General features: G+C 49.0%; 1 protein-coding gene across 5 annotated transcripts in view; it reads right to left on the bottom strand.

Annotated features, from left to right (window-relative positions):
• The window catches only part of CDCA4 (cell division cycle associated 4), a 30,904-nt gene extending 4,568 nt beyond the window's left edge, over positions 1-26,336 (bottom strand). The window contains exons 1-3 of one of the 5 annotated variants that reach the window (XM_063645461.1): positions 26,260-26,336; positions 23,385-23,526; positions 7,586-7,941 (exon numbers count right to left, since the gene is read on the bottom strand). The gene's annotated coding sequence lies outside the window, so the exon portion shown is untranslated. Of the gene's footprint in view, positions 1-1,664; positions 2,194-5,774; positions 5,896-6,547; positions 6,738-7,585; positions 7,942-23,384; positions 23,527-26,105 lie in introns of those variants that run through there. The other 4 variants (XM_063645460.1, XM_055287978.2, XM_063645459.1 and 1 more) reach the window with 4 other exon arrangements.
• Between the last annotated feature and the right edge of the window lie 802 nt (positions 26,337-27,138).

Raw genomic sequence — 27,138 nt, 5'->3', positions numbered from 1 at the left:
TGTGCACCGCCACTCACGGGCATACAGCAGCTTCTCAACAAATTCTAAATGAAGGACACTTTACCACCAAAACACATTTAAACATTTCTATTAATTCTGGTAAATATTCAAGTTCTCTGTGTCAGCCACAAATTTACCTTTTCAGAGGTTTTCATCCCAATCCATTGTTTAAATCACTGGCTTAAAATTGCTAAGTATATAGAGAATTAACATAAGGCTATGTCAGACTACAAAGGACACCCTGCACTGGGGAAAAGATTAAGTCCCACGGGCTCCTCTGTGGGAAGTCACTATACCTTTTAGGTTTTTAGTTTCTCTTTCAACCCTATCTCAATCCCAAACCTGCATAACAATGGATTAATTTAGGACCCAAACCAAACCCTCTTCAACAGCATGCATTAAGCCCAAGTTTACAGACAGAAGAACCCCTGGCTGCCTCCCCTGACTCTGGAAACCCAGCAGCACAACCCCCATAATGTGGGGCCTACAGGAGGTCAGCACGACTGACCAAGGCGATCAGGGCAACTCACAGAAGGAACGAGAATACCAATGGGACAGGCCAAGAAGACCCACAACCACACTGGGAACCAGCTCAAGAAGCTGTCCCAAGCTCCTAGGACCCTCCGGGTCCCACTTTCCTTTCCTCTGAGAGTCCTTAGAAATGCCAGGTCATGAGTCCAAACCCAACGACAGACCCTCCCACCCTTCTCTGAAAGCCAGATATGGATACTAGAAGCCTCCCACTGGGGATCTTAAGAGGATGAATTCAGTGCTTGGCCTGGTGCTGTCAGCAGTCCTAAGGGCAGCACTAGCAATATGTGACCGTCGGAAATCAGCCTAATAACATCTGCTCTGAGCGAGGGAATATACCAACAAACAATTGCGGAACCACGTACAGAAACAGAACTCTCAGCCATTATCCGCGGCAATCAGTCCGAAACCAGCCCTCTGCCTACAGTAACCGGCCAGGAAGCCAGGGTGCCCTAGTCAGACCTGCAGGAAGCCTGGCTGCTTTCTCTAGAACAATCCAGGAAGCTAAACAATCATTTCCATAGCAAGCAGCCCAAAATGGCCAGGACATGATTAGTAACTGACAACCTCTCCAGTTTTTGTTCCTGCTTCCAATTTAGGACCAACCAGAGAAAGCCAAACGTGTTGTAAGCCATCTCACAAGAGCCCCACTTCTTTTTTTCGTTGTTGTTGTGTCACCCAGGCTGGAGTTCAGTGGCGTGATCTCAGCTCACTGCAACCTCCGCCTCCCAGGTTGAAGGGACTCTCCTGCCTCAGCCTCCTGAGTAGCTGGAATTACAAGTGTGTACCACCAGACCGGGCTAATTTTTGTATTTTCAGTAGAGACGGGGTTTTACCATGTTGGCCAGGCTGGTCTCAAACTCCTGACCTCGGGTGATCCACTCACCTTGGCCTCCCAAAGTGCTAGGATTACAGGTGTGATCCACCGTGCCAGGCCAGGAGCCCCACTTCTAACTGGCCACCCCAGTCCCCCAAGTCAGCAGCCTCCATCAGCCATTCCTGAGCTTCCCTGGTTTCCACCATAAAGCTCTCCTGTTCCCGCGCCTGCCTGTGAGTTTCTACCAATCACGAGGGAGGAGGGCCACACCCCTGCTAGGGGAAGCTCTGGATAAACAGCCTCTGCCTGTTCTCACCTGGTTGCTTATTTCCACAGCTCACCGTAGACAATCTGGAAGAGCATCAAAAACCACAAAACAGATTTTCTCCCAGGATCCCATCGATTCAGAAAAACACAGTCACCACCTGGGTTCCTCCTTTCCAGTCGTTTCTCCCAGCACTTTCCTGTCTGCACAAGGGAGGGAAGTTTCACACTACTGACAATTTTCCCAATCACAAATGATACCAGTTTCTAACTTTAGGTGCTTTGGTATTTCTAGCATTTGGCTTCCTTAGCCTCGACTCTTTACTTACTAGGGTGATGCGCGGGTACATTTTTAAGAGGCTTGATAAACATTATCAAACTGCATCCTAAGAAGGTGGAACTCTCCACCAACTTTCTCCTGCACTAATTTCTGCACATCTGCTGGTAAAGCTTCCTCTTGCTTTGCCAAGTCCCTGAGTCCCACAGCTAAGCATTCCTTCCCTCCTCCACTGAGCTCCACGTCTGTGTTCCTATCCTGTTCCACAGCTGCTCTTCTGCCAGGACCACACACCCTGGCCTCCCTGTGTAGGCCCTTTTCTGGCCATGCCACCCTTCAGCTCTGGGTCAGCCCAACAATGTGGCATAAATGGGATCCCACAGCAAGCACCCTTCTGAGGTTGGCTTTTCTCCCTCAGCATAATTCTCTTGAGATCCTTGCAAACTCTTGTGTGTCAATAGTTCACAACAGGGTAGGACTTGGAGGCACAGATGGAGCAGAGTGTCACCACACCCCAGTTGAAGGGGGCTTTTTTCCTTGTTTCCAGTTTGGAGTTACTACACGTAAAGCTGCTATGGACGTTCTAGAACATGTTTTTGCATGAACACTGGTTTTTCATTTCTCTTGGATAAATGCCGAAGAAATATAAAATTTAGGAGTGTTAAATGCACAGGCAATGAGATCTATCACACTGAAAGGAAATTCAGAGAACAGGGGGAACCTTTTTTCTGTCTATTCAAGGACAGGACCAGCAGGTGTGAGCCTCCAGAGAGGCTCCTGGAGGGGGGGTCCTTGGCCTAGTTTCATCACTCTCAGTTGTAAGCATTCTTTTTTCTTTTTTTAGATGAAGTCTCGCTCTGTCGCCCAGGCTGGAGTGCAGTGGTGCAATCTCGGCTCACTGCAACCTCGACCTCCCAGGTTCAAGCGATTCTCCTGCCTCATCTTCCCTCAACTTCCCGAGTAGCTGGGATTATAGGCGTGCACCACCACGCCCAACTAATTTTTTGTATTTTTAATAGAGACGGGGTTTCACCATGTTGGCCAGGCTGGTCTCGAACTCCTGACCTCAAGTGATTCGCCCACCTCAGCCTCCCAAAGTGCTGAGATTACAGGAGTGAGCCACCACACCCAGCCACAAGCATTCTTTTAGGACTTAAACAGCCCGGGCACAGTGGCTCATGCCTGTAATCCCAGCACTTTGGGAGGCTGAGGCGGGTGGATCACCCAGTCAGGAGATTGAGACCATCCTGGCCAACACAATGAAACCCCATCTCTACTAAAAATACAAAAAATTAGCCAGGTGTGGTGGCACATGCCTGTAGTCCCAGCTACTCGGGAGGCTGAGGCAGAAGAATTGCTTGAACCCAGAAGGCGGAGGTTGCAGTGAGCAGAGATTGCGCCACTGCACGGTAGCCTGAGCGACAGAGCAAGACTCCGTCTCGAAAAACAAACAAACAAAAAAAAACACTTAAAACAAGTTGAATGTACACGATCTGGTGTATTCTGACAAAGGAATGCAACTCAGCAACATACCTCAATGATTTATGCAACATGGATCAATTTCAAAACATTATGCTGAATAAAAGCAGCAAGACACACACAAAAGTATTTACTGTAGGATTCTATTGATCTGAATGAAACTTCAGGACAGGCAAAGCCAATCTAAGTTGTGAAAACACAGAAGGGTAGCCACCATCGGGGTGGGAAATGCTACAAGGGGCCAGAAAGAATCCTCCAGGATGATGAAGATTCTCTCTCGCCCCTTGTAGGACTTGTGTAACCCAGGGACCTGCGTAGATGTGCCTGGGTTACACAAGTCCTACAAGGGACGAGAGAGAATCCCCATCATCCTCCACTGCATCTCATCCCAGGCACAGATCCCATTCTGGTACCATGAGACTATCCCTGTTCAGTCACTTCAAATCATTCCTGTCCAATGTTCCAAATCTCCAGCAGCTGTTAATTCTGTGTTGTACCCAATATTTTAAAATGCTGACAAATTTATTATTATTAATACAAAAAAGAGTAAAGCTCACAAGTGCTTTTTACAGTCACGTGACCCCAAAGAGCTGTCACCCAGAACATGTGTTCAGGAGTGAAGAGGATAAGGTTGGGCCTGGAGAAGTTTGCCTGTGAGGATCACCCCTGAATTGGGTTATATCTGTGTTTGAGACAAAGTCAGCAAGAGCATGGTCTTAACTAGCCCTGAGGGATGCCTGGGCTGGGCCCGGCTCCCTGAGGGCCTCCTGTGTGACTCTGGCCTGAGGCTGCTTAACTCCTTCTAATATGGAATGAGGAAGGGCCCTATACCATACCGGTGGGGCTGTGGAGCCTAGCTCCCTGCTCAATTTTTTTTGTTTGTTTTTTTAAGACAGAGTCTCACTCTGTCCCCCAGGCTGGAGTGCAGTGATGCAATCTCAGTTCACTGCAACCTCCACCTCCCAGGTTCAAGCGATTCTCCTGCCTCAGCCTCTTGAGTAGCTGGGACTACAGGCACGCACCACCACATCCGGCTAATTTTTGTATTTTTTGTAGAGACGGGGTTTCACCATGTTGGCCAGGCTGATCTCGAACTCCTGACCTCAGGCAATCTGCCCATCTTGGCCTCCCAAAGTGCTGGATTACAGGCTGAGCCACCATGCCTGGCCCCTTGCTCAGTTCTGAAGCTCTTTCTACACATCTAGTTAAATGCCTAAAATCCCAACTCCACAGGGTGTCACCGGGACAGCCAAGCCCTCAGTCAACTCCCAGCACTGCCCTCAGGCTTCTAAACCAAGCACCGACCAGACAGAGAAAAACGAAGAGGGCCAGACGGACTGAGGACATGTCCGACATGGCAAGTGGAACAGCCAACAGGCCACTAGAGAGACAGCAACCTAAGCCCACTGAGGCAGAGGCCAGCAGGCAGCAGCCCCGCAGTGCTGCCCAGGCAAGCAGAGTACAGCTCGGGGACGGGTCCTTCACTACAGCAGCAGTGGCCACACCTTCGTGGCTGAGCAATACTAGGAGGCTGGCTGAAAACGCAGATTCCCAGATTCTGATCAGTACGGCTGGGACGGTTGGGCACAGAATCAACTCTGACCTAACCTGTCACCTTCACAGCTGGATTTGCAGCCACTTCGAAGTTTCGGGTTTTTAAGCAAATCATCAACAATTTCCATTTCTCACACATCAGATAAGCGTTGAAATACTTTATCGGAAAAACAGGGAGAAGAGGAGCAAGGTCTGCAGTCTTGAGTCCTGAGTGGGAGCTCCACCTTCCACTACAGTCTGCTGGAGGCTGTTCATGAACAATTACTATGTTAATTTCAGGTATTTTTTTTTTTTTTTTTTTTTTTGAGACGGAGTCTCGCTCTGTGGCCCAGGCTGGAGTGCAATGGCACGATCTCGGCTCACTGCGACCTCTGCCTTTCGGGTTCAAGCGATTCCCCTGCCTCAGCCTCCCGTGTAGCTAGGATTACGATTACAGGCATGCGCCATCAGGCCCAGCTAATTTTTGTATTTTTAGTAGAGCGGGGTTTCACCATGTTGGCCAGCTGGTCTCGAACTGGGGACCTCAGGTGATCCACCCGCCTAGGCCTCCTCTCAAAGTGCTGGGAGGTGTGAGCTACCGCGCCCAGCCAATTGCAGGTACTTTTGTTACTTGGAACGATACACACCCCTTCTTTTCCCTGAAAACGTTCCAGTGGCAAGTTGAGGGAAACTTCCTAGCCCCTTTTCCAAGATAAAGCCTACCACTCTTCCTAGAAAAAGGGTGTAACTCACTTTGTATTCTGGAATTCCAGCCTAATCATAAAACATGGTGACACTTGGAAAGAGTGGTTGTACGTACAAAGTTTATAAAACCTAAGTTTTGTGAACAGGCAATGTTTTTCTGTGGCTCACTTTGAGAGAACGGTTATCTGGGTCCTGCCGTCTCGCGCGTCCCACACGAAGGCCACAGGAGAGGCGAGGCAGCGGAGACCCTCTATTCCAGCAAGCTGTCGGAGCCTTTGTCAGGACGATCCTGTTTGCGGGACGAGAAGCTTTTGCCTCTGACTTCTCCAAGTGTCTCGGGGACTTTCGCTAGTCCCACCTCGGACCGCCGGAGGAGCCCAGGGAAGACGGCGATAGCCGACCCGCCCAGGGTCTGGGCCTCCTCCCACATCCTCGGCCCTCTCCGCGGCCGGGTTCCAATTGAGGGGGCTGCGGCGCGCCCTGGCCCGGTTAGCCGGGTTGGCCCGGGGCAGGGCGGGGGCGGCCGTCGCGGGGCGCGCCTGGCGTTCCCTCCGCTGCAACTAGAGCCGAGGTACGGGAAACGCCGCTGCGTACCCCAGCCGGGCCCTCGTGAAACGGCTCCCGCGTGGGGCCGCCCGGAGGCCTCGGCAAAGCCCCAGTTCCGCGCTCCGCAAGGAACGCAGACGGCGGCCCGGGCCCCTCTGCTCCCCGGGCCCCCTCAGCAGCGGCCACCCCGCGGGGGAACCAGCGCCCAGGAGGGCGGCGAGGGCGCCGCGGCAGCCCCAGCGGTAGTCCCAGCGGTAGTCCCGGGCGCCGCCTCCGCCCCGGACCCAGAGCCAGGAGCCACAAACTCCCCGCACCGCCCCCAGGCTCCTCCGCGCCCTGCAGCACAAAAGTGCGCGCCGCCGTAGACGCCCTCGCGGTCCGCCGGGCCCGCTCACCTGACCCGCGAGACCGCCCGCCGGGTCCTCTGCTCAGCCGCCGCCACCGCCGCTGCCGCCAGCTTCCCGCCGCTGAGGGAGGAGCGCCCGCCGGCGCGGGGCGGGGCGTGCGACCGCCACTCGGCGTCCACAAAGGGTCGACGCTGCGCTCTCCGCGCGCTGCGCCCGCTGATTGGCCACTCGCGGGCCGGGGGCGGGGCCTCTTGTTCAAACCCACGCGGGCGGGGCAACTGTGGCGCGTGTTCCCGCGCTGCGGCGACGGCCGTTGGGGCTCGGGCGCGCCCTTGGTTGCCCCGCCCCTGTCCCCGCTCCCGGCCCCGCCACGCCCACGCCCCCCCCGCTCCCAGGTCTCCCCGCGCCCAGTCCGGCCCCGCCCCGTCAGCTCCCAGGTCTCCGCGCGTCTGGCCCTGAACTGAACGCGCCTGCGCCTGGGGACCACGTGGGGCCCTCGGGCGGGCGTGGCGGGGCAGCCTGGTAGGTGTTGGTCCTCTCTCGCTTCTGCCTGGCTCAACTTTTCTGCCGAGGCGTCCGTGCCGGGGTCGGGAGGAGCCGGGCACGGCAGTTCCCGGGCGGCCGGGGCTCCGAGGTCTATCCAAGCATCTCTAGAAACCGGGGTTATCTCCAAAGACTTCCTAGGTTTACATGTAAGAAACGTAACGTGAAAGTAGAAAGCAGGCGACACGTGTTTTAAATGTCTTAGTGGAAAAGGTTTTAAGTAGGATACAAGAACCTGCAATCATTGACTCTGAGCGCCTGCAGCAGGCCCGGCAGGCGTGGTTGCAGCTGAGAACCAAGTGCTGGTAGTGGTGGGGGAATCCTCAGATGAATCCGCAGGTGCGGATGCGCCAAGGTCAGTGGTAAATGCTGAATCAGGAAATGCTGGAATGCTTGCGCCACTGCATTCCAGCCTGGGCGACAGAGTGAGACTCTGTCTCAAAAAATAAGTAAATACACATATAAAAATCTAGAGAAATACATGTGGAAGGCTAGCCTATAGATAAAGTAAGAAAAAAGAAAAGTATTAAGGAGGAGACCCACCTCTATATCAGTGACCTTTTGCTGTGTGACACACTTTCCCAAACTTAGCAGATTCAAAAGGCAGCCTTTTACTTGCTGGCATTTCTGTGGTTGGCGTTTCGGCTGGGGTCAGCATGCTGTGTCTCATGAGGCATCAGCTGAGCTCACTCAAGCGTTTGGGTCTTGGCAGGGATGACTGACTCATCTCTGCTCTGTCATCCTCCGGAAGGCCAGCCCAGGCAGGAGAACTTCCGGCGGCACCAATACAGGGACTCTTTTTATACTTTCCTCTGCTCTGCTCACATGTGCCAATGTCCAGGCGGCCAAGACACATCTGGCCAAGCCTAGGGCCAGTGTGGACAAGAGAAGACAATTCCCTGGAGGACATTATTATTATTATTTTGAGACAGAATCGCACTCTGTCACCCAGGCTGGAGTGCAATGGTGTGATGCTCTCAACTCACTGCAACCTCCGCCTTGTGGGCGGCAAGCCACCCAGGCACTGAGACAAGAGACCGAGGACACGAGCTGTTCCAGTATAATAAAATATAAAACAAGAATAGTCATACCAGATACAGATCTTAGATATGATTATATATGAATATCATTAATCATTAGTTGGTAGCAATTACTCTTTATTCCAATATTATAATAATCCCTGCTCTACAATCATAACCTAGGAAAAACCAGGCCATACAGAGATAGGAGCTGAGGGGACATAGTGAGGTGTGACCAGAAGACAGGAGTGCGAGCCTTCTGTTATGCCTGGACAGGGCCACCAGAGGGCTCCTTGGTTTAGTGGTGATGCCAGCATCTGGGAAGATGCCCGTCGCCAGGCGGACCGTGGTCTAGCGGTAGCAAAAGGTGTCAAGGAACAACACCCGCTACTTAGCAGACCGGGAAAGGGAGTCACCTTTTCCCCGGGGGAGTTTAGAGAAGACTCTGCTCCTCCACCTCTTGTGGAGGGCCTGACACCAGTCAGGCTTTCCCGCAGTTATCCGGAGTCCTAACCGTCTCCCTGTGATGCTGTGCTTCAGTGGTCACGCTCCTAGTCCGCCTTCATGTTCCATCCTGTACACCTGGCTCTGCTTTCTAGATAGCAGTAGTAAATTAGTGAAAGTACTAATAGTCTCTGATATGTAGAAATAATGGCATAAGCTGTCTTTCTCTTTGTCTTCTCTCTCTCTCTGCCTCGGCTGCCAGGCAGGGAAGGGCCCCCTGTCCAGTGGACACGTGACCCACGTGACCTTACCTATCATTGGAGAAGACTCACATTCTTTACCCTGCCCCTTTTGCTTTGTATACAATAAATAACAGCGAAGCCAGACATTCGGGGCCACTACCGGTCTCCGCGCATTGGTGGTAGTGGTCCCCCGGGCCCAGCTGCCTTTTCTTTTATCTCTTTGTCTTGTGTCTTTATTTCTACACTCTCTCATTGCTGCACACAGGGAGAGACCCACCGACCCTGTGGGGCTGGACCCTACATCGCCTCGTGAGTTCAAGCGATTCTCCTGCCTCAGCCTTGCGAGTAGCTGGGATTACAGGCACCCGCCACCATACCTGGCTAATTTTTGTATTTTTAGTAGAGACAGGGTATCGCCATGTTGGCCAGGCTGGTCTCGAACTGCTGACCTCAAGTGATCCGCCCACCTTAGCCTGCCAAAGTGCTGGGATTACAGGTGTGAGCCACTGCACCCAGCCTATTATCATTATTATTTTGAGACAAGGTCTTGCTCTGTGGCCCAGGCTGAAGTGCAGTGGTGCTCACTGCAGCCTTGACCTCCCCCAGCTGAAGTGATTCTCTCGCCTCAGCCTCCCAAGTAGCTTGGGCTACTGGCACACACCACCACACCTAACCAAACGTTACTGTAGTCTACTACATCTTACCACATACTTGAACATACTGTAAGTAAACTTAAATATATACTTAGTAATGACAGATATTGGTGTATACTGTAGTAAAATTAAACAAATATATACAGATGCTCCTCCACTTAGGATGAAATTATGTCTCAAAAACCCCGTTGTAATTTGAAAATATCAAAAATAAGTTGAGAATGCATTTAATACATCTACCAAACATGCCTTAAGCCTAGCCCATCTTACACATCTCAAAACACTTAGGTTAACCTACAGTTGAGTAAAACCATCTAATGCAAAGCCTATTTTATAATAAAATATTGACTATCTCATGTAATTCATTGAATACTCTACTTTCAATTTTTTCACCACCACTGAAAGTGAAAAACAGAATGGCCAGATGGGTATTTGGAAGTATGCTTCCTACTGAATGCATATTGCTTTTGCACCATTGTAAAGTCAAAAAATCGTAAGTCAAACAATCATAAGTCAGAGACCATCTGTATCTACAAGAATCCACAGGAGGCCGGGCGCAGTGGCTCACGCTTGTAATCCCAGCACTTTGGGAGGCCGAGGTGGGCGGATCACGAGGCCAGGAGATCGAGACCACGGTGAAACCCCGTCTCTACTAAAAATACAAAAAATTAGCCGGGCGTGGTGGCGGGTGCCTGTAGTCCCAGCTACTCGGAGAGGCTGAGGCAGGAGAATGGCGTGAACCCGGGAGGCGGAGCTTGCGGTGAGCCGAGATCGCGCCACTGCACTCCAGCCTGGGTGACAGAGCGAGACTCCGTCTCAAAAAAAAAAAAAAAAGAATCCACAGGAAATACTAAAATGAATAGTGAAATGGTGAAAATGATAAAGCTTTCTCCTATTACCGGTAAAGTGACAAAGATTCCTCATCTCCTGACTCATCTCTGCTCTGACTCATTTCTACCCAACGTTGTACTCTAGGACCTAGTTATTGTAAGAAGGCAAGAAAAAGAAAAGGTATGAAGATTTGAAAATGAACTAAAATTACCATTAATTTCAGAAAGTTGGAATTTGAATGTAGGAAATCCCAAGGATGCTGGGAACAGTGGCTCACACCTATAATCCCAGCACTTTGAGAGACCAAGGCAGGAGGCTCACTTGAGGCCAGGAGTTTGACACCAGACCAGGCAACATAGTGAGACCTTGTCTCTACAAAAAAATTTTAAAAATTAGCCACATGGGCCGGGCGCAGTGGCTCACAACTGTTATCCCAGTACTTTGGGAGGCCAAGGCAAGCGGATCATGAGGGCAGGAGTTCAAGACCAGCCTGGCCAATATGGTGAAACCCTGTCTCTACTAAAAATGCAAAAATTAGTCAGGTGTGGTGGCACGCAACTGTAGTCCCAGCTACTTCAGAGGCTGAGGCAGAAGAATCGCTTGAACTAGGGAGGTGGAGGTTGCAGTGAGCAGAGATTGTGCCACTGCACTCTAGCCTAGGTGACAGAGCAAGACTCCAGGTGTAGTGATGCACACCTGTAGTCCCAGTTACTCAGGAGGCTGAAGCAAGAAGATTGCTTAAGCCTGGGAGGTTGAGACTGTAGTGAGCCATGATTGTACCACTGTCACTCTGGGTGACAGAGCAAGACTCTGTCAAGAAAAAGTCTTGGAAGAGAGAAAGGAAGGGAGGGAGGAAGGAGGAAGGGAGGGGGGAGGGAGGAAGGAGGAAGGGAGGGAGGAAGGGAGGGAGGAAGGAGGAAGGGAGGAGGGAAGAAGAGAAGGAGGAAGGGAGGGAGGAAGGGAGGGGGGAGGGAGGGAGGAGGGAAGAAGGGAGGGAGGAAGGAGGAAGGGAGGTGGGAGGGAGGGAGGAAGAAGGAAGGGGGGCAGGGAGGGATGGAGGAAGGAAGGAGAAAAGGAGGGAGGAAGAAATGAAGAGAGGGAATCCCCAGATAAATTGTTCAAATTAATAAAAAGTTAATGTGTAAACAAACTGTATACTAACCTAAGAGGATGAATGGGTTTGTAATAAGCAGCTGAGTCTCAGCCAATCATAGCAGCTGAATGTTCAGCCAGTCAGAGGCTGAAGGCTGCCAAAACATGACCAAATAAGGCAAACACCAAATGCAACCAATCAGGTTATTTCTGTATGTCATTTCCTCTTCTCTGGCTATAAATATAGCCTGCAGAAATTGCTGGGTGATGCATTCTAAACCATTTTCAGTCTGGACTGTTTCCCAGGTACACGAATGTTTTCTCTGCTTAATTAAACTCAGTTACATTTAACTTGTCTTGGATTTTTAATTTTTAATACAGCCAATACAGGAAAATCAATTCTATTTGTATGTATAAGAAACCATCGGCCAGGTGTGGTGGCTCACGCCTGTAATCCTAGCACTTTGGGGTCTGAGTCAGGCGGATCATGAGGTCAGGAGTTCAAGACCAGCCTGGCCAACATGGTGAAACCCCGTCCCTACTAAAAATACAAAAAATCAGCTGGGCATGGTGTTGGGCACTTGTAATCCCAGCTACTTGGGAGGCTGAGGCAGGAGAATCGCTTAAACCCAGGAGGCGGAGGTTGCAGTGAGCCAAGATCATGCCATTGCACTCTAGCCCAGGCGACAGTGTGAGACTCCATCTCAAAAAAAAAAAAAAAACAAAAGCCAGAAACCATTATAAAATACTTTTTTAATGATGCCATTTGCAAACCACTAAAAACATCAGCACCTAGGGATAAATCTAACATTGAATATGCAAGACCTCTACACAGAAAACTACACAACATTGCTGAGAGAAATCTAAGTAAATGGAGGAATAAACCACGCATCTGGCTTACTCCTGTAAAGATATCAGAGGTCTCGGAGTTTATCTTCAGATTCAAAGCAATCTCAGTCAAAATACCAACCTTTTATGGGAATTGACAAACTGATTCTCACATTTTTATGGCAATACAAAGTGCCAAAAAGAGCCAAAACAACCTAGAAGAACAAGAAAGTGGTGAGCTGGACAATCACTTTGGAGATGTATGTGGCAGGATCTACTAGACCTGGGCACACACCGAGCCTATGACTTAGCATTGCTTGTCAGGATGTGCCCAGTAGAAAGGCATGCATATGTTCACAGAAAGATTTATACAGTAAAATTTATAACAGGGTTGTTCATAGTAGCCTTGTGAAAGTTGTCAGATTCAAAATGGAATCACTTGTGACAATCCCCTGGCTAAGTGGAGCTGGGGAAGGGCATGAAGGGAGGTCTCCCCTGTACGATTTGCCTGGTTACAAGAACCATCACGAGATGTTTCCAAACCACAGGTCACTACACAAGTCACACAAGGACAGCTAGCTGTTTATACAAGAACACTTGCCTGACACGTGGCCTCACAAGCCCAATCCAAAACTGCAAGAGCCTAGCTAACTCCCAGATTACAAGTCCTACCTAGCAACTAGCAACACTTGCCAGTCAGAACTCGCCAGCTCAGGGCCAGGCACAGTGGCTCATGCCAGTAATCCCAGCATTCTGAGAGGTTGAAGTGGGAGGATCACTTAAGGCCAGGAGTTCAAGACCAGCCAGGGCAACATAGTGAGACCCTGTCTCTATAAAAAAGAATTTAAAACTATGAAAAATAAAAACTCACCAGCTCTTATAAGACACTTCCAGCTCCAATATGCTTTCTTTCAAAATAACTTGTGTAGCCTACACTTTCCCTAATAAAACCCTAACCTTTTCTCTTCATTCTCTGGACATACCAGAGACCACCATGGTCTGTATGTATGTCCCAGATTGCAGTCCTACTTCTTACACCCAAATACAACCTTTTATTTAAACTTAGAGATTCAACCCTCTCTGTTTTTTTTAAAACTTTTATTTTTGGGGGGACAGAGTCTCGCTCTGTCGCCCAGGCTGGAGTGCAATGGTGCGATCTCGGCTCACTGCAACCTCCACCTCCCGGGTTCAAGCAATTCTCCTGCCTCAGCCTCCTGAGTAGCTGGGGTTACAGGCATGCGTGACCACACCCAGTTAATTTTTTGTATTTTTAGTAGAGATGGGGTTTCACCATGTTGTCCGGGCTGCTCTTGAACTCCTGACCTTGTGATCCACCCACCTGAGCCTCCCAAAGTGCTGAGATTACAGGCGCGAGCCACTGCACCCAGTGAAAACTCCAACCTGAAAACAACCCAAATGTCTGTCCCTAGGAGAATGGACACTGGAGGTGGGTATATTCAACAGTGGCACACTGTTGTGAGATGAGATGGGCAAACATTGCTGCACACAAACAAATGGATGAGTCCCACAAGCATAACGTTTTGGGAGAGAAGCCAAACAGGAGTAACGACTGCTTCCACAGATGGAAAGCTCAGATTAGGCAGAGGGGCACCATGCCAGAGAATGGCTATTGGGCAGCACGGCAGTCTCCCAGACCATCACTGTCTTGATCTGAATGGTGGTGTTGAATCTGTTTTGTGTGCTCCCTTTCAGGGCATTCTATGTTTTGACTTCAATAAATAAGTACATTAAGCCAGGCAGGGTGGCTCACACCTGTAATCCCAGCACTTCGGGAGGCCGAGGTGGGTGGATCACAAGGTCAAGAGATCGAGACCATCCTGGCCAACATGGTGAAACCCTGTCTGTACCAAAAATACAAAAATTACCCAGGCGTGGTGGCGCATGTCTGTAATCCCAGCTACTTGGGAGGCTGAGGCAGGAGAATCGCTTGAACCTGGGAGGCAGAGGTTGCAGTGATCTGAGATAGCGCCAGCCACTGTACTCCAGCCTGGCGACAGACCAACACTCCATCTCAAAAAAAAAAAAGACATTAAGTGCTATGTATCGTACAGTGTATCTATGGCTGGATCCCCAGGGGCTATCTTCTGGGTGGTGCCCTGGTGGCTGGGGCTCAGGCCAGGCTAGAAGACTCCATGTCCATCTTTTTTTCCTTTGGAATTACCTCCCATACATATGTATTACCTAGTCAAGGAAGAAAAGCTTCTCTTTAATTAAAAACAAAAAGTGCATTCAGCTTTTCTGCCTCACAGCTGAGCCCCTTCACTTGGGAGCAGCCTGGGTGCGTTTGTGCACAGCTGAGATTCCAGGCAGGACACTGCTATGGCCCTACCCACCCCCTCATCACTCATCCTGACTCGTGGGGCCAACCCTGGGGCTGTGGGCTGTTGGGGCTGTGGTAGGATGGAGACCTCAGGCCCACATGTACCAGGAAGTCCGCAGAGAGACAGTGAGGAGATGCTGAGGACACGCCTGTCAAGGCAGGCCCTCAGCCTGTGACTCCCAGCCACCTTTTTCTTTTCCTTTATGTTGTTTAATATTTTTGTCACAAAGAGCCATGATCACTGGCAGAGCTGTCACTATTTAAATAGTAGAAAGTACCCCTTTTGGGTCTGGGCATGGTGGCTTATGCCTGTAATCCTCGAATTTTGGGAGGCCAAGGTGGGAGGATCACTTGAGTTCAGGAGTTTGAGACCAGCCTGGGTAACATAGCGAGACCCCATCTACAAAAAATCAAGGAATTAGCTAGGCGTGGTGTATTGGTTTGTTTTCACACTGCTATAAAGTACTGCCCGAGACTGGGTAATTTATAAAGGAAAGAGATTTAATTGACTCACAGTTCAACATGGCTGGGGAGGCCTCAGGAAACTTATAATCATTGTGGCCGTCAAAGGGGAAGCAAGACACCTTCATAAGGTGGCAGAAAGAAGTGCCGAGCGAAGGGGGAAGAGCCCTTTGCAAACCATCAGATCTCTTGAGAACAAATTCACTACGTGAGAGCAGCATGGGGGCACCACACCCCCATGACTCAGTTACCTCCACTTGGTCTCTCCCTTGACACGTGGGATTGTGGGGAGTACAATTCAATATGAGATTTGGGTGGGGACATAAAGCCTAACCATATCACGTGGTGTCCCCTGCCTGTGGTTCCAGCTACTCAAGAGGCTGAAGTGGGAGGATCGCTTGAGCCCAGGAGGTCGAGTCTGCAATTAAGCTGAGATGGTGCCACTGCACTCCAGCCTGGATAACAGAGCCAACGGATGGCTGCACTAACAAAACTGAAAGGAAAATAAATCTCAGGACCCCAGAATCACTAAGCCAATGGGAAAAGTCAAGCTGGGAACTCCATCAGCAAACCTGCCTCCCATCCTATTCCTAAATAAAATAGCTACAAACATAAAAAAGCTATGTCCTTCCCTCAAAATTTGTCCACAAGAAAATTCCTTGTGGACAAAAGACAGGCAGAACTGAAGAGTCCTCCCTCTGCTCCGGCGAGACAAACGCACAGCTGATGGTTCCTTTGCTCTATTGTTCCACTAAGCCAGACTAAGGCATAAGTGACGATTCCTATAAATTGTGTATTCAATTAAAGGCTAATCAGAAACGCAAAAGAATGCAAACATTTGTCTCTTATTTACCTATCACCTAGAAGCCCCCTTCCCGATTTGAATTGTCCCATCTTTCCAGACCATTGAAACGATTCTCCTGCCTCAGTCTTCTGAGTAGCCGGGACTACAGGCACCCACCACCATGTTTGGCTAATTTTTGCATTTTCAGTAGAGACGGGGTTTCACCATGTTGGCCAGGCTGGTCTGGAACTCCTGACCTCAGGTGATCCACCTGCCTCGGCCTCCCAAAGTGTTGGGATTACAGGTATGAGCCATGCACCCAGCCTCAGATACGTTTTGGTTTACCAATTTGGTAACCAACAGAAAGGACTCTGAGGCCGGGCGCGGTGGCTCACGCCTGTAATCCCAGCACTTTGGGAGGCTGAGACGGGCGGATCACGAGGTCAAGGGATCAAGACCATCCTGGCTAACACGGTGAAACCCCGTCTCTATTAAAAATACAAAAAAATTAGCTGGGCGTGGTGGTGGGCGCCTGTAGTCCCAGCTACTCGGAGAGGCTGAGGCAGGAGAATGGCGTGAGCCTGGGAGGTGGCGCTTGCAGTGAGCCAAGATTGCACCACTGCACTCCAGCCTGGGCGACAGAGCGAGACTCTGTCTCAAAAAAAAAAAAAGAAAGGACTCTGAGTGGAGGTGACCTGACCTTCAACAGATCTATCAGTGCTTGGTACCAGCTTGAGCTCTCTTCACGGCTCAAACCAATAGGACCATTTGCTGAAGACTGGGAGCTTCCCTCCCTCCAGAGAATCCCAGATCTCCCAAAATTTGGTTGAGATCTGCAGTTTATTTTTCTGTACAACTGTCAGAGGTGTGTGACCCAGAGCCACTCCACCTTGAATAGGGGCTGGGTAAAATGAGGCTGAAACCTACTGGGCTGCATTCCCAGACGGTGAAGGCATTCTAAGGCACGGAATGAGACTAGAAGTTGGCACAAGATACAGGTCATAAAGACCTTGCTGATTAAAAACAAGTTGCAGGAAAGAAGCCAGCTAAAACCCACCAAAACCAAGATGACCACAAGAGTGACCTCTGGTCGTCCTCACTGCTACACTCCCACCAGCACCATGAGAGTTTACAAATGCCATGGTAACGTCAGGAAGTTATCCTATATGGTCTAAAAAGGGGAGGCATGAATAATACACTCTTGTTTAGCATATCATCAAAAAGTAACCATAAAAATGGGCCATCAGTAGCCCTCAGGCCTGCTCTGTCTACGGAGTAACCAATTCTTTTATTCTTTTCCTTTCCTAACAATATTTATTTCCCTTTATGTTCTCACCCTGATTCTTTCTTGTGCGAGATCTAAGAACCCTCTCTTGGGGTCTTGATCGGGACCCCTTTCTTGTAACACAACTCCTTTTTTTGGAGTTTTACTTACTTCCAACTTCCAACAAGGAAGGCACGTTTTCCTGCTTCCATGACGATGGAAGGCAGGTAGCTCCTTTCCGGAGTTTGAGCTCGCTTTCAACAGGGAAGGCAAATCTGAGTTTTCCCCTGCTTCTAGAATGGAAGATGGCGGTCTTCAGCCTGAGACCCATTCCTAGGTAAGTAGCTTAATTGGGTTTTCATCTTGGCTAAAGTTACGATTCACAACCAGCTGGTCTCAATTTCTCTTTACCATTAGAGTCTCAGTAATGATATTGTTGGGATCTGTTTTAAAAAAATGTTTTCCGGTCTTTCTCCCATTAGATTTGACCCACTCTACCTGCCTTGGTCAAATCCTAACGAGAATTCCAAATTATGGGGAACAAGGACTTTCTGAATTACCTAAAATTCTTCACAGATGCAAAAGAGAAAAACAAAACAAAACCATGCTCTTGGTTTCCGTGTTCGCTCCCCCGTCACGCTCTTGGTTTCCCTGTTTGCTCCCCCGTCACGCTCTCGGTTTCCCTGTTTGCTCCCTGTCACAATCTTGGTTTCTGTGCTCGCTCCCTGACACGATCTTGTTTGTACAAAATGGACATATTATGGTCTTTCTGTGCACAATTATGTCAAGGAAAATGCAGAGCCTGAGGGTCGGCCTGCAACTGTCAAGTTCCTAAGTGGGTTTTTTTTTTATTTTTCTTTTGTTTTGAGACAGAGTCTTGCACTGTCACCCAGGCTGGAGTGCTATGGCACCATCTCAGCTCACCACAACCTCCACCTCTCAGTTTCAAGCGATTCTCCTACCTTAGCCTCCCGAGTAGCTGGGATTACAGGCACCCGCCACCATGCCCAGGCTAATTTTTGTATTTTTTAGTAGAGACGGAGTTTCAGCATGTTGGCAAAGCTGGTCTTGAACTCCTGACTTCAGGTCATCTGCCTGCCTCGGCCTCCCAAAGTGCTGGGATTACAGGCGTGAGCCACCACACCCAGCCAAAGTTCCTAAGTTCTCTATCTCTCTGCTATGTTTTCCCTGCTTTAAGTCTGCTGTTACTTTTCTACTGAGATAAAATCCACTGTTTGCATCCAACCATTTCTTTTTGTTATTGTTCCCGCAAACCAGTGAGTTTGTATTCATATCGCATGGCTAGAGTTCTAAAGTAAAAGCTATAGGAGCTTTGTATGAGTGTGTATGTGTGTGTTTATGTGTACATACATGTATTTTGTTATGTGTTTTTGGCCACAGGTACGAAATTGGCTTAAAGTTATAGAGTACTCATAAATTAATAATAACCGAAATGCTTTTCAAGTTCATGTGACTTAAGTAAAATCTTTAATAAACTAGTTTTAAAATTTTGGTAAGGTGATATTAGAATAGTCTTATGAATTGTCGGCATACTTTTTTTTTTTTTTTTGAGATGGAGTTTCGCTCTTGTTGCCCAGGCTGGAGTGCAATGGTGCAATCTTGGCTCACCGCAACCTCCACCTCCCAGGTTCACCCGATTCTCCTGCCTCAGCCTCCCAAGTAGCTGGGATTACAGGCATGCACCACCACGTCCGGCTAATTTTGTATTTTTAGTAGAGACAGGGTTTCTCCATGTTGGTCAGGCTGGGTCTCAAACTCCCAACCTCAGGTGATCTGCCGCCTCGACCTCCCAAAGTGCTGGGATTACAGGTGTGAGTCACTGTGCCCAGCCAGCATATGTGTTTCTATTTGCATTTATTGATCACGAGATTTCATTCTTATCCCTGCCAAATAATAAACGGTGCCAACATTTGGCATAAAGCTCATTAAACTATAAACCCAGCCCAACACAGAATGATCTCGGCTTGGGTAAGTTTTCCTGCTTGTGTAATTTTTGATAAATAAGACGTTAATATAGTTTTAATGAAAACAGTTAAATCTTGAATTATTTAGTAAAATAACCATATATTTAATCTTAAGGTTTCTACTTACCTAAATACCTGAAATTCACAGGCTATAAAATGGTTGATAGGGAAATAACCTTAAATGATGACTATCATAGTTTTCATAAATAATGCAGGTAAACTATTAATATAAAATAATTAGGTATATGTAATGGGATACATACTTGTAGACAAATGCCATAATTTAGAACTTAAAGTTTAATATTAAGTTAAATAGTAGATATTTCATTAAATAGGTATTTTTCAATTAAAAATATACTAAGAGAACATTCTTTCTAAAAAATGTGTGTTCTTGTTGAAAGATGAATAATTTTTGCCTAATTTATTTATTGTAATTTTTATGATTATATATATATATTTTTAGACTGAGTCTCACCCTATTGCCCAGCTGGAGTGCAGTGGGTGGCACAATCTCAGCTCACTGCAACCTCCACTTCCCGGGTTCAAGTGATTCTCCTGCCTTTTTTTTTTTTTTTGAGACAGAGTCTTACTCTGTTGCCCATGCTAGAGTGCAGTGGTGTGATCTTGGCTCACTGCAACCTCCACCTCTTGGGTTCAAGCAATTATCCTGCCTCAGCCTCCCGAGTAGCTGGGATTACAGGCACCCGCCATCATGACCAGCTAATTTTTGTATTTTTGTAGAGACAGGGTTTCACCATTTTGGCCAGGCTGGTCTCGAACTCCTGACCTCAGGTGATCCGCCCACCTCAGCCTCCCAAAGTGCTGGGATTACAGGCGTGAGTCACCGCACCCAGCCAATTTCTGTGTAATTTAAAGCTTATTTAAAGGTTATGTATAAAACAAGGTAAAGGGAACCAGGAAATAAGAGAGATGTAAAGAAAGTTATAAAAGGCCATGGCCAGGAGTGGTGGCTTATACCTGTTATCCCAGCACTTTAGGAGGCTGAGGTGGGCAGATCACCTGGTCAGGAGTTCAAGACCAGCCTGGCCAACATGGTGAAACCCTGTCTCTACAAAAATACAAAAATTAGCTAGGCTTGATGGCGGGTGCCTGTAATCCCAGCTACTTGGGAGGCTGAGGCAGGAGAATTGCTTGAACCCGGGAGGCAGAGGTTGTGGTGAGCCGAGATCGTGCCACTGCTCTCCAGCTTGGGCAATAGAGTGAGACTCCGTCTCAAAAAAAAAAAAAAAGGCTGGGCACAGTGGCTCATGCCTGTAATCCAGCACTTTGAGAGGCTGAGGTGGGCGTTATCACCTGAGGTCAGGAGTTCAAGACCAGCCTGACCAACATGGTGAAACCCCGTTTCTACTAAAAATACAAAATTAGCCAGGCGTGGTGGCACATGTCTGTAATCCTAGCTACTTGGGATGCTGAGGCAGGAGAATTGCTTGAACCTGGGAGACAGGTTGCAGTGAGCTGAGATCGCACCATTGCACTCCAGCCTAGGCAACACGGAGCAAAATTACGTCTAAAAAAAAAAAAAGAGTTATAAAAATAAAGAGGCATTTTTAGTATAAAAAAAAAGTTGGCTCAGTGCAGTGGCTTATGCCTGTAATCTTTTTCAGCACTTTGGAAGGCCGAGGCAGCTGGGTCACCTGAGGTCAAGAGTTCGAGACCAGCCTGGCTAATATGGTGAAATGCCATCTCTACAAAAATATAAAAATTAGCCAGGTATGATGGCACATGCCTGTAATCCCAGCTACTCAGGAGGCTGAGGCAGGAGAATTGCTTGAACCCGGGAGGCGGAGGTTGCAGTGAGTCGAGATCATGCCCCTGCACTCCAGCCTGTGTGACACAGCAAGACTCTGTCTCAAAAAAAAAAAAAAAAAAAAGCTTAGAGAAAAATAATTTTATGTGAGAAAGAATCTTGTTTGGTGAATTTTTGTCCTAGAATAAAATGACTGGTTGTTTATGAAAGAGGGATGTTCAGGACAAACCAGAAAGTCCAAACATGTCACGAATGGTCTGTGTAAATCATAGAAGAGGATTTATGGAAAAAACTTTTATAGTTGTCATAATTAAAGGGAAATTGTTTATAATGGTCTTTCTAGAGATTAGGTTTTGATATTTAAAAACTTCCTAAAAAGTTGGTTTGAACAATGAAATTTTCCTAAGGTATTGCTTTACTCTTAATAAAGTTACATGACATTATTATTTTTGTATGCAAAGTTCAACTTCATTGCACCTCTCTGTTTTCAGCTTTCTCTCCCCTTTTAATAGGCCTGAAAGAATAACTCTGTCCTTCAACTAGTGTTTAACCCTTGTAAGTTTTTTATTCTTCAGGTTCTGTTTATTGTGGCCTGATGCTAGAAAATGTTTTGTCTTAGAGCTCTAAAGGACATGTTTCCTTCCAACATAATATTCTGTGTGCTTGCTTTAAATTGTTATATGGATCCAAAAATTTTCACTTATGACCCAGGAAACACTCTTCCTATTATGGAATGAGACCACTACTTCTCCTGTTGTCCTTCTCAGCTTCTCCCCCACCTCCGCTTTTCCCTAGTTTGTAAGACAGGAGAAAAGGGAGAAAGCAAAAACTTGGAAAGAAACAGAAGTAAGATAAATAGCTAGACGACCTTGGCGCCACCACCTGGCCCTGGTGGTTAAAATAATAATAATATTAACCCCTGACCAAAACTACTGGTGTTATCTGCAAATTCCAGACATTGTATGAGAAAGCACTGTAAAACTTTTTGTTCTGTCAGCTGATGTATGTAGCCCCCAGTCACGTTCACTTGATCTATCATGACCTTTTCATGTGGACCCCTTAGAGTTGTAAGCCCTTAAAAGGGCTAGGAATTTCTTTTTCCGGGAGCTCGGCTCTTAAGATGCGAGTCTGCCGACGCTCCCAGCTGAATAAAAACCTCTTCCTTCTTTAATCCGGTGTCTGAGGAGTTTTGTCTGCCACTCGTCCTGCTACACTATGTGTAACTAATTCAAGTACCTTGTCACGAGTTCTGCCTTGCAGGTGATCTAAGTGGACTCCCCCATAGGGAACAGCACTCATATTGCAGAAGGTCTTTTCTTTTGCCTTTGGGTAACTGGCTTTTTACACTTTATTGAAATAATTCCTAAGTTGTGATTTGCTTAGAAAAACTGAGATTAAAATGTTTTTAAATTAAAGTTATTACATCTGTGTAATTTTCTGTATGTGCTTTTAAAGTCCTTATGCCATTAAGTTACAGGGCTTTGACTCCTGGGTCTAAAAAGGACACCCAGTCCTGCTAAATTTTTTTTTTTTTTTTTTTGAGACAGAGTCTCACTCTGTCACCCAGGCTGGAGTGCAGTGGTGCGATCTCTGCTCACTGCAACCTGTGCCTCCTGGGTTCAAGTGATTCTCCTGCCTCAGCTTCCCGAGTAGCTGGGACTACAGGTTCGCACCACCATGCCCGGCTATTTTGTATTTTTCGTAGAGACAGGGTTTCACCATGTTGGCCAGGCTGGTCTCGAACTCCTCACCTCAGGAGTTCCCAACCACCCACCTCGGCCTCCCAAGGTGTTGGGATTACAGGCATGAGCCACCCTCACTAGCCAAAGTCCTGCGAAATCTTAAACACTGACAGCAGTTAAAGCCTCATCCTCAGACCCGATAGAAGATGCCAATCAAAATAAACTGCATTCCTGAGACACGGGCCAGAAATCAAACCAAAACCAGTTAAAACGGTTCAGTTCCTGAAGGCCCAGGGACTATCGCGGAAGAGGTGGGTGTGTGAGATTGTAAGGGGTGATTCTGAGAGATAAGTTAACCATTAATGTTGAAGGCACACGGATGCAAGACCAGCACATGGGCCTCTGTGTCGAATTAACAAGATTTTCTTGGAGTATTAACCCAGTCCTTAATAAAAGGTTATAAAAGGCTTATGGAAATTATATTTTATGGTCAACATGATTAAAATTGTATAAATTGGGCTAGGTGCAGTGGCTTATGCCTGTAATCCCAGCACTTTGGGAGGGCCGAGGTGGGCAGATCACTTGAGGTCAGGAGTTCAAGACCAGCCTGGCCAACATGATGAAACCCCATCTCTACTAAAAATGCAAAAAAATTAGCTGGGCGTGGTGGCATGCACCTGTAATCCCAGCTACTTAGGAGGCTGAGGCAGGAGAATCGCTTGAGCCTAGGAGGTGGAGGTTGCAGTGAGCCGAGATCCCACCACTGCACTCCAGCCTGGGGGACACAGCGAGACTCCATCTCAAAAAAAGAAAAGAAAAATCGTATAGATTGTCGTGCACTTGGTTTCCCAAGTTGCCCACCTGGCCCTCTTCCACGTGTGCTTTCTTTCCCTTCAGTCCTGTTCTGAAGCTCTTTAATAAACATTCACCCCTGCTCTGAAGCTTACCTCAGTTTCTCCTTCTGCTTATGTCCCTTGGTCAAATTCTTCTGAGGAGGCAAGAATTGAGGTTGCCGCAGACCTGTAAGGATTCGCTGCCAGTAACTCAGATACCTTTCACCAGTAACATGTCAACGGAAAGAATCAAACTCTGTAAAACATTTGAAGAGATTTATTTTGAGCCAAATATGAGTGACCATGGCCCATGACACAGCCCTCAGGAGGTCCTAAGAGCATGTGCCCCGGGTGGCTGGGGTGCAGCTTGGTTTTATACAATTTAGGGAGACACAGACACCAATCAAACACATTTAAGAAATACATAAGGCCGGCTGGGCGCCGTGGCTCACGCCTGTAATCCCAGCACTTTGGGAGGCTGAGGTGGGCCGATCATGAGGTCAGGAGATCGAGACCAACCTGGCTAACACGGTGAAACCCCGTCTCTATTAAAAATACAAAAATTAGCCGGGCGTGGTGGTGGGCGCCTGTAGTCCCATCTACTGGGAGGCTGAGGCAGGAGAATGGCATGAACCCGGGAGGCGGAGCTTGCCGTGAGCCAAGATCGTGCCACTGCACTCCAGCCTGGGCAACAGAGCGAGACTCCATCTCAAAAAAAAAAAAAAAAAAAAAAAAGAAATACATAAGGCTGGGCACGGTGGCTCACACCTGTAATCCCAGCACTTTGGGAGGCCGAGGTGGGTGGATCACCTGAGGTCAGGAGTTCAAGACCAGCCTGGCCAACATGGTAAAACCCTGTCTCTACAAAAATACAAAAATTAGCTGGGCATGATGGCAGGCGCCTGTAATCCCAGCACTTGGGAGGCTGAGGCAGGAGAATCGCTTGAACCCGGGAGGCAGAGGTTGCGGTGATCTGAGATTGCACCACTGCACTCCAGCCTGGGCAATAGAGTGAGACTCTGTCTCAAAAAAAAAAAGAAAAGAAGAAAAAGAAAAAGAAACACATTGGTTCAGTCCAAAAAGGTGGGACAACTCGAAGCAGGGAGTGGGGAGCACCTTCCACCAGTAACAGACCACAAGGAATTTCCTTGTGGGCAATTTGTGTGGGAGGTATGTAGCTTTTTAATCTTTGTAGCTGTCTTGTTTAGAAATAGGATTGGAGGGAGGTCTGCCTGCCAGCAGTTCCCAGTTTGACTTTTCACTTTGTTTTTTGTTTTTTGTTTTTGTTTTTTTTTTTTTTGAGACGGAGTCTCGCTCTCTCACCCAGGCTGGAGTGCAGTGGCGCAATCTCGGCTCACTGCAAGCTCCGCCTCCTGGGTTCACGCCATTCTCCTGCCTCAGCCTCTCTGAGTAGCTGGGACTACAGGCGCCCGCCACCACACCCGGCTAATTTTTTGTATTTTTAGTAGAGACGGGGTTTCACCGTGGTCTCGATCTCCTGACCTCATGATCCGCCCGCCTCGGCCTCCCAAAGTGCTGGGATTACAAGCGTGAGCCACCGCGCCCGGCCTGACTTTTCACTTTGGCTTAGTGATTTTGGGGTCCCCATATTTTCCTTTCACATTAGCAAATACCCCAAAACCTTCCCACACCCCCGTGGCCACAGTTCCTTTGCTGTTCTTGGTCTCAAACTCCTGGGGTGCACTCTTTCTCCACCAGTGGCGTGATCATGGCTCACTGCAGCCTCAGCCTCCCGGGCTCAATCCATCCTCCCACCTCAGCCTCCCAAGCAGCTGGGACAACAAGCACACACCACCATGCCCAGCTGATTTTTGTATTTTTGGTAGAGGCAGGATTTTCCTATGTTGCCCAGGCTAGTCTTGAACTTCTGGACTCAAGCGATCTTTTCAGTGCAGCTTCCCAAAGTGCTGGGATTACAGTCATGAGTCACCATGCTGGCCTCCTGAGGCCTTTATGTACCTATGGGCTTGCCAGCCCATCCTCCACCCTCCTCTCCTCACCAAGCCACTGGGGGCTTTGGGCCAAACTCTGTGGGCCCTGCTCTGCCCTGCCCAACCCTTGCACTTGCCCCTCCCACTAGCCCCTCGTGAGCCTCTGTGCATCCCTCCTCTCTGCCGCCTCCCAGTGTTGCAGGGCCCAGGAGCCCAGCCCTCACACTGCCCCTCTGTCACCGCCTACTCCCCAGGTGCCTCTCCAGTCCTGGATTAAACGCCATCCACCCTGCACCAAAAGAACCAGGAGGCCACTGCGTGTCAGTCGTGCCCTTATTTTAAGCACCCCAGTTTAGGCCGAATTCTAAGAACATGTGCCCTCCCAGATTTCCCTGCGCCAGCCCCTGGAACTGGTGCCTCTGCATAGGTTCCACTCCCAAGGTCGGGCCGGTTTACACGGCAGAGTGGAGCTTAACACTAATTCCCAAGTGGGCCTGACCTAGTCCCGGGGGCCTTGAAAAGAGGACAGTTTTCTGTGGCTGGTGACAGGAGGGGAGTCAGGGAGGTCCAAGCGTGGGAAGGCTTCAAGGTGCCGATGCTGGTTTGAAGACGGGGCGGGGGGCGTGAGAAGGAATATGAGCACCCCCAGAAGCAGGGAGCAGCCATCAGTGACACCACAAGGAGGCAGGGACCTCAGTGCCACACCCGGCTTCCCAGCGACAGGAGCCAGCTTGGAAGGGGACCCTGAGCTCCAGACCAGAGCGTGGCCAGCTGCCGCCTGACTCCAGCCTAAGCCCAGACCCACAGACTGCAAGCTAAGAAAGCGGGGGCTGCTTGAAACCACGAAGTCTGTGGTAACAGGAAAGGAACGGCCACCAGATACCTGAGGCTCCTCCGAAGCGTTGGGTTCCTCCTGCAGCCTCTTTCTTTCGCCTCCACCTCCCATCTGCCCGCCAGCGTCCTGGGCTCCACCTTCACACAGATCGGGATCTGCCCACCTGCAACCGCCCGCGCCGCTGCCTGGTTCGGAGGCTCACCTGCACCCTGGGGCCGCCTCCAGACGCTGGTAGCTCTTCCTGAGTATCCAGGCACTTCCACGCCAGCCAGGGGGCCCTGAAATGAAAGTTGGCTGCATTGGCCTCTGGTCAGGAGTCCCCGGCACATCCGTCTCAGGTGCTCGGAGGGAACTCCGTTGTCGATGCCTGGCTTCCCGGACTCTTGCTCACCGTGGATTCTCACCACTTCTCGAGCACCTGAAGTGCTCCCTGCCCTGGGCTTTTGCCCTGCGCCTGACCCAGACCAGCTGCAAGGTTGCTCCCCACTTCCACTGGTCTGGGCTCAAAAGCACCTGCTCAGCGAGGCCATCCATGGCCCTGTCTGCAGCCCACTCAGCCCTTCCCAGCATAGATGACCCTGGCACATTGCATACTGGTCTTGCTCATCTTCCTAAGAAAGCAGTGACCTGGATACGGTTATTGTCTCCATTTTCCAGATGAGGACAGCGAGGCACGGAGAGGTTGGGTGACTTGTCCAAGGTCCCAGAGAGTAAAGGGCAGTGCTGGGGTCTCAGCTCAGGCCCTGGAGTCCCAATGTCCACACGTGAATCCTCAGCATCACGCATGTGTCTCTCTCCAGGCAGAGGGCAAATGTGCTTGCTGTCCAAGATAATAAAGATAGCTTCTCCCTCTGGGCAGAAACTGGGCAGGTTTGCTAGCAGCCCTTTCAATGACTGGTGTTTCCTAGCCCAGGGTTCCTTAGCTGTGTGTATAGCATCCACCAGGGCCACTCCTCATTGTCCGTGGGGCTGGGGGGCTGGGGGGAATATGAAGCTCGTGCTGCCTGCTGTGCTGTGAGTAACAAAGTCTTTGTCTCAGACCCAGGTGTCTCATGTCTTGCCCATGTTCAGAACACTGGCA

The sequence above is a fragment of the Symphalangus syndactylus genome, chromosome 8 (assembly GCF_028878055.3).
Source record: "Symphalangus syndactylus isolate Jambi chromosome 8, NHGRI_mSymSyn1-v2.1_pri, whole genome shotgun sequence".
Taxonomy (NCBI): Eukaryota; Metazoa; Chordata; class Mammalia; order Primates; family Hylobatidae; genus Symphalangus; species Symphalangus syndactylus.
This window is presented reverse-complemented; position numbering and strand designations above follow the sequence as displayed.